At 33.1% G+C, this 8,852-nt stretch overlaps 1 pseudogene; it reads left to right on the forward strand.

The window, feature by feature from the left end:
* The first annotated feature begins 4,049 nt into the window (after window positions 1-4,049).
* LOC111404864 lies at window positions 4,050-4,830 on the forward strand (annotated as a pseudogene).
* The last annotated feature ends 4,022 nt before the right edge of the window (window positions 4,831-8,852 follow it).

Consider the following 8,852-nt stretch of genomic DNA (forward strand, 5'->3'; position numbering starts at 1 on the left):
CAACCTTATTCTGGTAGCAGGCGAGGCAGCGACACTTCGCTGGCCAAAATCCTGTCTTCAACTCCAGCTGAAGATTTCAGTACTGAAAATTCCAGTGCAGGTCTGGCGCTGGTCCTTAAGTGGCTTCGCCCTACATATGCCTCATCTGGTTTATCTTCTTCCAAGGCTTTGAGAGCTGGGGCGAAGTTCAAAAGTCCAGTGCGGGCATTTGCCCGCACTGGACTGTGAATGGCTTCGCCCCTGCTTGGATCTTCTCTTCATGTTCCCTCTTTATAAAGTTATTCCATGTGAATATAACGTGATTTTCTTTATTATAAATTGTTCTTGAGTCTAGCTTATCATTGTCTATCTCATTCTTGATTCTAGAATTTTTTGTATCAATAAACATTTAAGCAATGGATTCGTCATATTTGTGTACTTGGACATTATAAATAGTGGGAATTACATGGATGTAGGTTTTTAAAGATTCCTTTTCAAAAATCAACATCAAAGTTTGTTTATACAAAAATCAGGTGATAATTTTACAAATTAATATTATTAACAATATTATAAAAATAAATAATCTATATACGCACTCATCCTACCTCCATCCACCCCAACACAAATCATTTTTTATCTCTCTCCTTTCTATATCTGTACCTTCCTCTTTTTTTCTCTTTACAACACAGATTCTGAAAACAATTTCAAAAATCAATTCCCTTCTTTCTTTATATCTCTACCTTCCCTCATCTTTGTCTTTACAACACACTACCACGGAATTTTAAAAACCTCACACCTACTACAAAGATCAATTTTAAAAAATCAAACTACAAAATAAAAAAATAGAGAATCCCAAGAAAATCAAACCTAGTTTTCGAAACTAGATTTGAAATGAAATTCCTGTCTTCGTTGAGTAGTGGTGCTGCTGCTTTGGCGATGATTGATGTGTGATGTTGGAAATGTTCTGGAATGGGAGGGAAAGAAGGCGGTGGGGGTAGTGTTGATGGCGGTGATGGAAGCAACGTCAATGAATCAGTTACAATGATTGTGGTCAGTGATTATGGTGGCGCTTGTTGGTAGAGGTTATGTGTTTGTACTTACGTATATGTTCTTAAATAAATGTGTGTTTATGTGTTAGTGTGTGTAGAATGAAAAACGGTTTCTAAAGAACTAAAAATATAGTGGTGGATGTAGAGGTGGAATTAGGGAAGTTGGTGGTAGTGCAGGAGGAGGAGGAGCATCTGGTACTAGTAGTGGTTAAGTTTTTGCATATAGGTCTAGCTACGGTCGCGGTATGGGTCACAAGTCATTGTGCATAAGTCACAAATAAATATCCACAAGTTATAAATCATATCTCACATCTTTATGCATTGATAACAGGTTGCAGATTCTAGTTCATATGTTATAGATAACAATTCACAGGTTATAGGTCATATTGCATAGATAACACATTAATGTTGACATGTCATAGATTATATCGTGCATAGGTCACAAATAAATGTACATGGGTCATAGATCATGTTTACGTGTCCTATGTCATAATTCAAAGGTCACGGATCACACTTTCATAGGTCAAAGTTCTATGTTACAGGTCATATACCACATGTCATACTGTATAGTTAATAAATCAATATCCACATGTCACAAATCAAATAGAACTAATCACAGGACATTGATTTATCTGACCTCAGTTTGTGATCATTGCTTTCAAAAATTTTATATACAGTATCGACAACTTTCAATTTGTGACCTCAATCATCCGATGAATTTCAATTAACTAGATTTCGATGGTAAGAATCAAAGTTATTTGCTTCGACGAGTCTATAGATTTTGTTTGATCTTCTGAGAGCTTTTAATTTGTGAGTTCAATAGTTTGATGATTTTCAAACAATCATATTCTGACGGAGGTAATGGAGAATATCTGCTCTGGAAGGGTCTTTGTGGCTTTTCTATTTTTCTAATTTGCACAGTCTCCACAATTTGTTATTTTGGAGAGCACTGTTCATAATGAAAATTGAAAGCGTTATGTACATTTACTAGAGTTTATTTTATATATAAGATTTATTAATTATCACTTGAGTTTAAAACTGTTAAGGTTTATTTCTCAAAAATGAAATGGGGGTGTCGTTAATGCCTAGTTTATGTATTGTTCCCTTGTAAATAATATGAAAGCCCAAAATTGACTAATCAAGAGGGGGTGAATTGATCTTTTAAACTTTTTCCACAATTAATTTTTAGTTTAAAATTACTATGCTAGCGAATGTAATAATTATGCAAATTTGCACAAATATGAAAATGAGTAGACAAATGTAAAGAACGTAATATAGAAATAATAAGTAAAGGGAATAGAAAATACAAACGATTTAATAGGAGGTTCGATCAAACTCAACGATCTACGTTCTCCGTTACGAATCTCTCTGTCACGAGTAAGACCTTTTTCCACTAAATGTGATTGACTTATAGTGCAATCCAATACTTACAAAGCTTTCGGTGATTTACAAACAAAGAGCACCGATCCTTTTATAATATTGAGTTTTATGGGACCTCAACACTACCCTCAAATTTACAGATAAAGGATTTACAAATTGAAACTTCTCTTATCTTAGATGATGTATTCAAAGCTGAGTATTATAAGAAAAGTATGTTAACTCTTTAAGAAATGGTAATGAATGAAGCTCAAGAGTTAGGTGAGAAAAACTTTGATGAGTGAAATGATTTTTTCAAAAGTTTTTCTTAATATGAATAGATTGGTAGAGATAGACAAAGAGTGAAAATTAAATAGATAAGATCAATACTATCTCACTTTAATGTTATTAGAAGTTGTGTATTGAATATAGATAATCTAATATTTATAGAAGTAGAACGGTCAACTGGCCACTTTTGGTAAGAAACCAGAACGGTCACTATTTAGACCGTTGGACAAACCAATTTCATCGGACGTCCGCTAAATATACCGGACGCGTCCGGTATGGCCAAAATTTCAAAAAAATTGTTTTTTATTGTTTGGAAAAATATGACCGGTTAAAGAATTTTTTTAAACTTATTTTTCAAGATTTTTTACACTTCCCAAATTTGCAACGAAATTCATACATTTGAAAAATAATTTTGTATGTGAAAATATTTAAAATATCGTTTTTCCTTATGCATAAAAATTCATTTTGAGCTTCAAATGATATTGCAAATTTTTTTAAAAGAGTCTTACCTTTACATTTGAATTTAAGATATCTAAATCTAATGGCTTCAATGTCGGACTTGATAAAGTGTTTGTCTTGAATGATTTGTCGTCTATGCTAGGCTTTTATCTCATCTTGCATTGCTCATTTTTTGCGAGTATTCCAATGGTGATCATTTCATCTTCAATTGATCAAGTTTGCCACAATTTCTATAATCACTCAAATGCGATTGTTAGCGATATAAGCAATTTGTTTGTTATAATCAAAATGTGAAATCAATCATAGGTCAACATAATATACATGCCAATTCAATAGTGAAAAAAAGGAACGAAATACCATATTACATGAGTACTAGAAATGGGCCATAAGCATGTGGCTTATAAGGTTTTGGCCCATTTTCCCATGGGCTTCCAACGCAGGACAGGTTGTCCCAATTGTACAGGCCCAACATTTTTCAAGTCTATATTTTTTAGTACATTTTATCCATGACTCTGCAATGTCTAGGAGGTCACGGGAGTTGCGTTTGCGCCTCAAGTGAAAGTGCTAAAAATTAATTGCAACCTCCAACATGTTATATTTGTCAATACCCATCTTTATTACTAGGATAAGCCCAAATAACCAACGTTAAATTCTTGGCCCTTCACACAAAGAGAGATATTTTGGCAGGAAAATTGAAGAACCATTAGGATAAACCGGTCCTTTCATTCTGTCGTCCCGCGAAAACCCTAGGGCTGTTTGAGTCCCATTATTTATAAATTATAATGAGATGAATAGTATTTTTTAAAAAAAATAAGTGGTTGAAAATTTTTTGATTTACGTATAATATTATTTTATTGAAGATTGTGTGATTAAAAATAGGAAGGAGAAAATTTTAATTTAATTTAACAGAAATAATTGGCTCAATCGGGGGAATAACTACCTCTCGCACATTTCACTAGGTGCCCTCATTCGGATATCGAACAAAATCCGGCCACCGGCACCCTCCTGTATCTCTCCGGAAAAATGCCGTCGAAGTTCGACCTCGACCCAGTGGTGGATGTGTTCGTCCGTGTTACCGGTGGCGAGGTCGGAGCTGCCAGTTCTCTCGCTCCAAAAATCGGACCCCTCGGCCTGTCCCCCAAAAAAAAAGGTGAAGACATATCTAAGGAAACTGTAAAGGACTGGAAAGGCCTTCGCGTCACCGTTAAGCTCACCGTCCAAAATCTCCAGGCCAAGGTCACAGTCGTCCCCTCCGCTGTTGCTCTAGTTATAAAGTCCCTGAAAGAGCCCGAGCATGACCGCAAGAAGACAAAGAACATCAAGCACAACGGGAGCATTTCGCTGGATGATGTTATTGAGATTGCTAAGGTTATGAGTCCAGGTCTATGGCGAAAGATTTTTCCGGCACAGTGAAGGAAATTCTTGGCACGTGTGTCTCTGTTGGGTGTACGATTGATGGGAAGGACCCGAAGGATTTGCAGCAGGAGATTACCGATGGTGATGTCGAGATTCCTCTGGATTGAGTTCGATTTTGGATCTGAATTGCTAAAGTTTGTTTCTTTTTGCATTTTTGTTAAATTAAATTGTTGGTACCATTTTGATACTAAAATACATTTTGAATATTTTTACTGAGAGGAAATGAGGCTTGTTTTATTTTTAACATGTGGTTTTGTTTGTGGTAATTGGGTCAAATAGTCTATGTTATAATACACCATGGGATTTTAGTCATTTGACCAGACTAATGTTTTTAAAATAAATATATTAAATCATAATACATAAACTACCTAAAACACCCTTATCCAACATCACTAAAAAACTTAGGCCATGGTTGGTTTGTTGTTTTCGACCCATTTTCCGTTTTTCGTTTTCGAAAACGCCGAAAACATGTTTGGTCCGTCGTTTTCGAAAATACATTTTTGAAAACGAGTTAAAATTTAAAACTGAAAATGCAAAACGACTTTTTATCGTTTTTAGCATTTTCAGTTATAAATGTCAAAAACGCTCAAAACGCGGAAAACTAAAAGTCGTTTTGAAAATGAAAATGCAAATCAACCACTACCTTAATTTCCCATTTTCTTTTCTCAAATCAATTGAATTCCAGAATTCTAAATCTATCATCTTTGTTCTCTCTTCACAATCCCCAATCTCCTTATTTTTTCTTCGTGGCTTCTTTATCTCCAGATCCTTCTGTCATTCAAAATCGATTCCCTTCGTCTTCTTGAGTGAAATAAGGGATTTGGTATGAAGATTTCATCAATTTTCTCAAGATCGAAACTCGTAAAAAAAAGCACCCATACATGAATAACCACTTCTAAGAACCAATTTCACAGTGGGCTATCCTCAGGTATGAACGATTCCTAATTTTTCATTTTTATACGATTTTATGCCCAAAAATAAAAAAATAAAAAAAAGGTGAAATTTGTGCCAGGAAGAATTATACCAATAGGGTAGACTTTTTTAGATCTTTAAATTTATTCATTTTTTTGGTATGTTGTGATGAACTTTTGGAACTCAATTTTCTCTTCATATTTTTCATTATTGCTTTGAATTACACCAAAAATACTTAACAATTTACTTTCTTCCTGTAACTGCAAATTTGAATAAATGTTATTTCTCTGTTTATTTTTCATGATGTAGATATATAAGCAAATTGAGAATAAAAATATAATAGAGTGTTCTGAATGTGAGATATTGAACATATACATATGAGCTTATAAGTAAATAACGTAGGTGATTTTGAAAATTGCAACATATGATTCTTTTTTATTCTAATTTGTGTTGATCTGATAAATGGAAACAAAGATGGCAATTTAATAGAAAGTGCTGTAAAAAATTAGATATTTAAGTATTTGCTTGTTGAAAATATTTAAATGTCATGTTAGTTGCAATATTAGTGTAATAAATAGATATTCTGTGATATCGTTGAAGTCTTAGCAAACTGGTATTATTTTGCAATTTGTATTAAATGGAATATGGTAGAGTAATAAAATATCGTTATTTTTTACTGTAACTAATATATGGTAATGTTTTGCATGTTTTTCCATGATGTAAATTGCATTTACTTGGTTGAGATTGTGATATTTGATATGTTAGTTGTTGAATTTTTCAGCATGGCACCATGAAGTTTATCTAGTTCTGAAAATTGCATCCTACCGTTTATGTAATTTCGAAAATGTCACATGTCTTTTTTCTACTTTTGAAAATGAATTGTACTACGTATCATTTAACATTATTGTAACATTTTCATATTTGTTTATTGATTATTAACATGATCATTTTGTGTTTTTTATTGTAGAAATGGAACACTTATTTTAGTATGTGATTCCTTTATTGTAGAAATGGAAAACCCATTTGAGTTTGTGATTCCCGTTGAAGACAAAATTAAAGGTAGACCTTAAAAAATACGCTCCCTTCAAAGGCTTACTATATTTAAGAAATGTTGATGATGTTTGGGGGAGAAAAGCTTTTGGCCGCACAATTGAATGATGAGCAAAGATAAGCAACGGACACATTAGTAGGTTGCTGGCAGTTATCTCTTGTCGACCGATGAGATTGCGGAATATACACTATCAACTGTATAGAACTTTTGTCGGGCAGGATTAGACGTAAAACTTATATCCGATAATAAGATTGAATAATTGTTTTCTTTGTATATTTTTCAATTTTATGTGATCGGATGATATAGGACTTAGATGCTAATTTTGTTTAGATGGTAATGTTTTGATCAGTTGTTTACTTTTGTTTATTTTTGTTGTAATGAAATAAGAGCGTTTTGAAATTTTGATTCATTCATTCACTACTTGATGGCACAAGCATTAACTTAATTTCCTAAAAACAACGTCCATGCTAATTTTGGCATTTGATTTGAGAACATCTACATGGTCATTTTTCTCTCTTTCATCCTTATTTGAGAATTTACTTCCGCAGGAATATGCATTTAGTTAGTAGGTAATTGGCAGTTATCTCTTGCAATTGGTATATTCTGATGACTAGATGATTCGGTGCTTTAGTAGTAGCTCGTGCAAAGTTTAAATGGGAATAACTTGTAGGTGTTGCTTTAGAACTATTTTGCTTCATCTTATCTTATCTATGCTAGTGTTGCTATTTTTAAAAGTATTTTGTCACTTCAAATTTTAGTCTTGGGAATGCAGAAGTGATTGGAACAATAAGCATATCTGTGAGAATTTTTATTTATATTTACAGTTTGACCAACATATCTATGATAATGTATTTTGGTGGAATATATTTCGCTTTCAATGGCCGAGTTAACATAATTGTTTTCTTTGTATATTTTTCAATTTTATGTAGTCGAAGGATATAGGACTTAGTGCTAATTTTGTCTAGATAGGAGCGTTTTGTATGAGTTAGTTGGAAAACAAGTGCACGAATGCTGATTTTGTTTAGTTAGTATTGATTTTTATGATTGATTACGGAACAGGTGTATGGATGTTGACTAGTGTAGCTAGGAAATTTTGCCATGTTTTCCATTGAATGAATGTTTTATTCAAACATTAAGTAGTAGGGTTGAAACAGAGCTGCAGTTTTTATGATAACTTATATATTTATGCAATGGCAAAACAGATTGCATTATTAACTATGCAAATTTATCCAGTCTGAAAAATGACAGTTATACATTTAAAATGACAACATGCTATTTGGGTCACGAGATATCGATCTCACTAAGAAACAAGTATTGGAATGACATGTGGTATTGAGTAACATGATCTCAATTTCACTTGATCATATTGAACGATTACACGAGCTATATTTTTGTATACTCTACCCCTTAAATGACACCCTTACGTGTCAAATGATAACATGCCGTTTTGGTCAAGGGGTCTCAAATTCGCTCCAAAACTAGAAAAATAGTGTTTTGAACATCATATAGACTTGTACATGTTGAACAATTACATATTTTTCTGTTTTCTAAACCTTATACCATAAAACCTAAACCCTAAACGGCAACCCTCCATTTAAAATGATTAGACGCCATTTGGCCTCATGGGGTATGAATTAAAACTAATAAAATAGTGTTTCGAACATTATACATGACTTTCACATGTTGAATAATTACATGTTTTTCTATTTAGTAAACCCTATACCTTAAAACATAAACCCCTAAAACCTAAACCCTAAACAGCAACCCTGTGTTCAAAACGAAACTAGTGAAACATGCTTTGAAACATCATACATGAGTCGTATAGATTAAACAATTATAAGTGCTATATTTTGGATACCATACTTATTACTTATAATTTTCTTTTTGTCAAGTGAAATGTGGCTTCCTAACGGATTATGAATTGACTTACTATAGTTTAAACAAATGTGTTGATCGTAACGTCGAAATGTAATAAAAACTTGCATCCCTAAACTTTCACGTAGTTACGGACGTGAATGATTTGAAACGAACACTAAACGAATAGAAATGTCGACTATACGTTTAAAATAATCAGATGCCATTTTGAGTCATGTGGTATCAATTTGACTCTAAAACGTGTAAAAATAATGTTTGGAACATTATACATAAAACGTACAAGTTAAATGATTGTACATACTATGTTTTGTATGGTATACTTGTTAAGTGTAGTGTAGTTTCCTATCTAATTGTGGAGTGACTCACTATAATTTGAGTAAATGTGTCGATCACAACGTCGAAATGTAGTTAAAAATTTCACCCCCTATACTTTCACGTGGTTACGAGCACGAATGAATCGAAACAAA

Source organism: Olea europaea, chromosome 11 (assembly GCF_002742605.1).
Source record: "Olea europaea var. sylvestris chromosome 11, O_europaea_v1, whole genome shotgun sequence".
Classification (NCBI taxonomy): Eukaryota; Viridiplantae; Streptophyta; class Magnoliopsida; order Lamiales; family Oleaceae; genus Olea; species Olea europaea.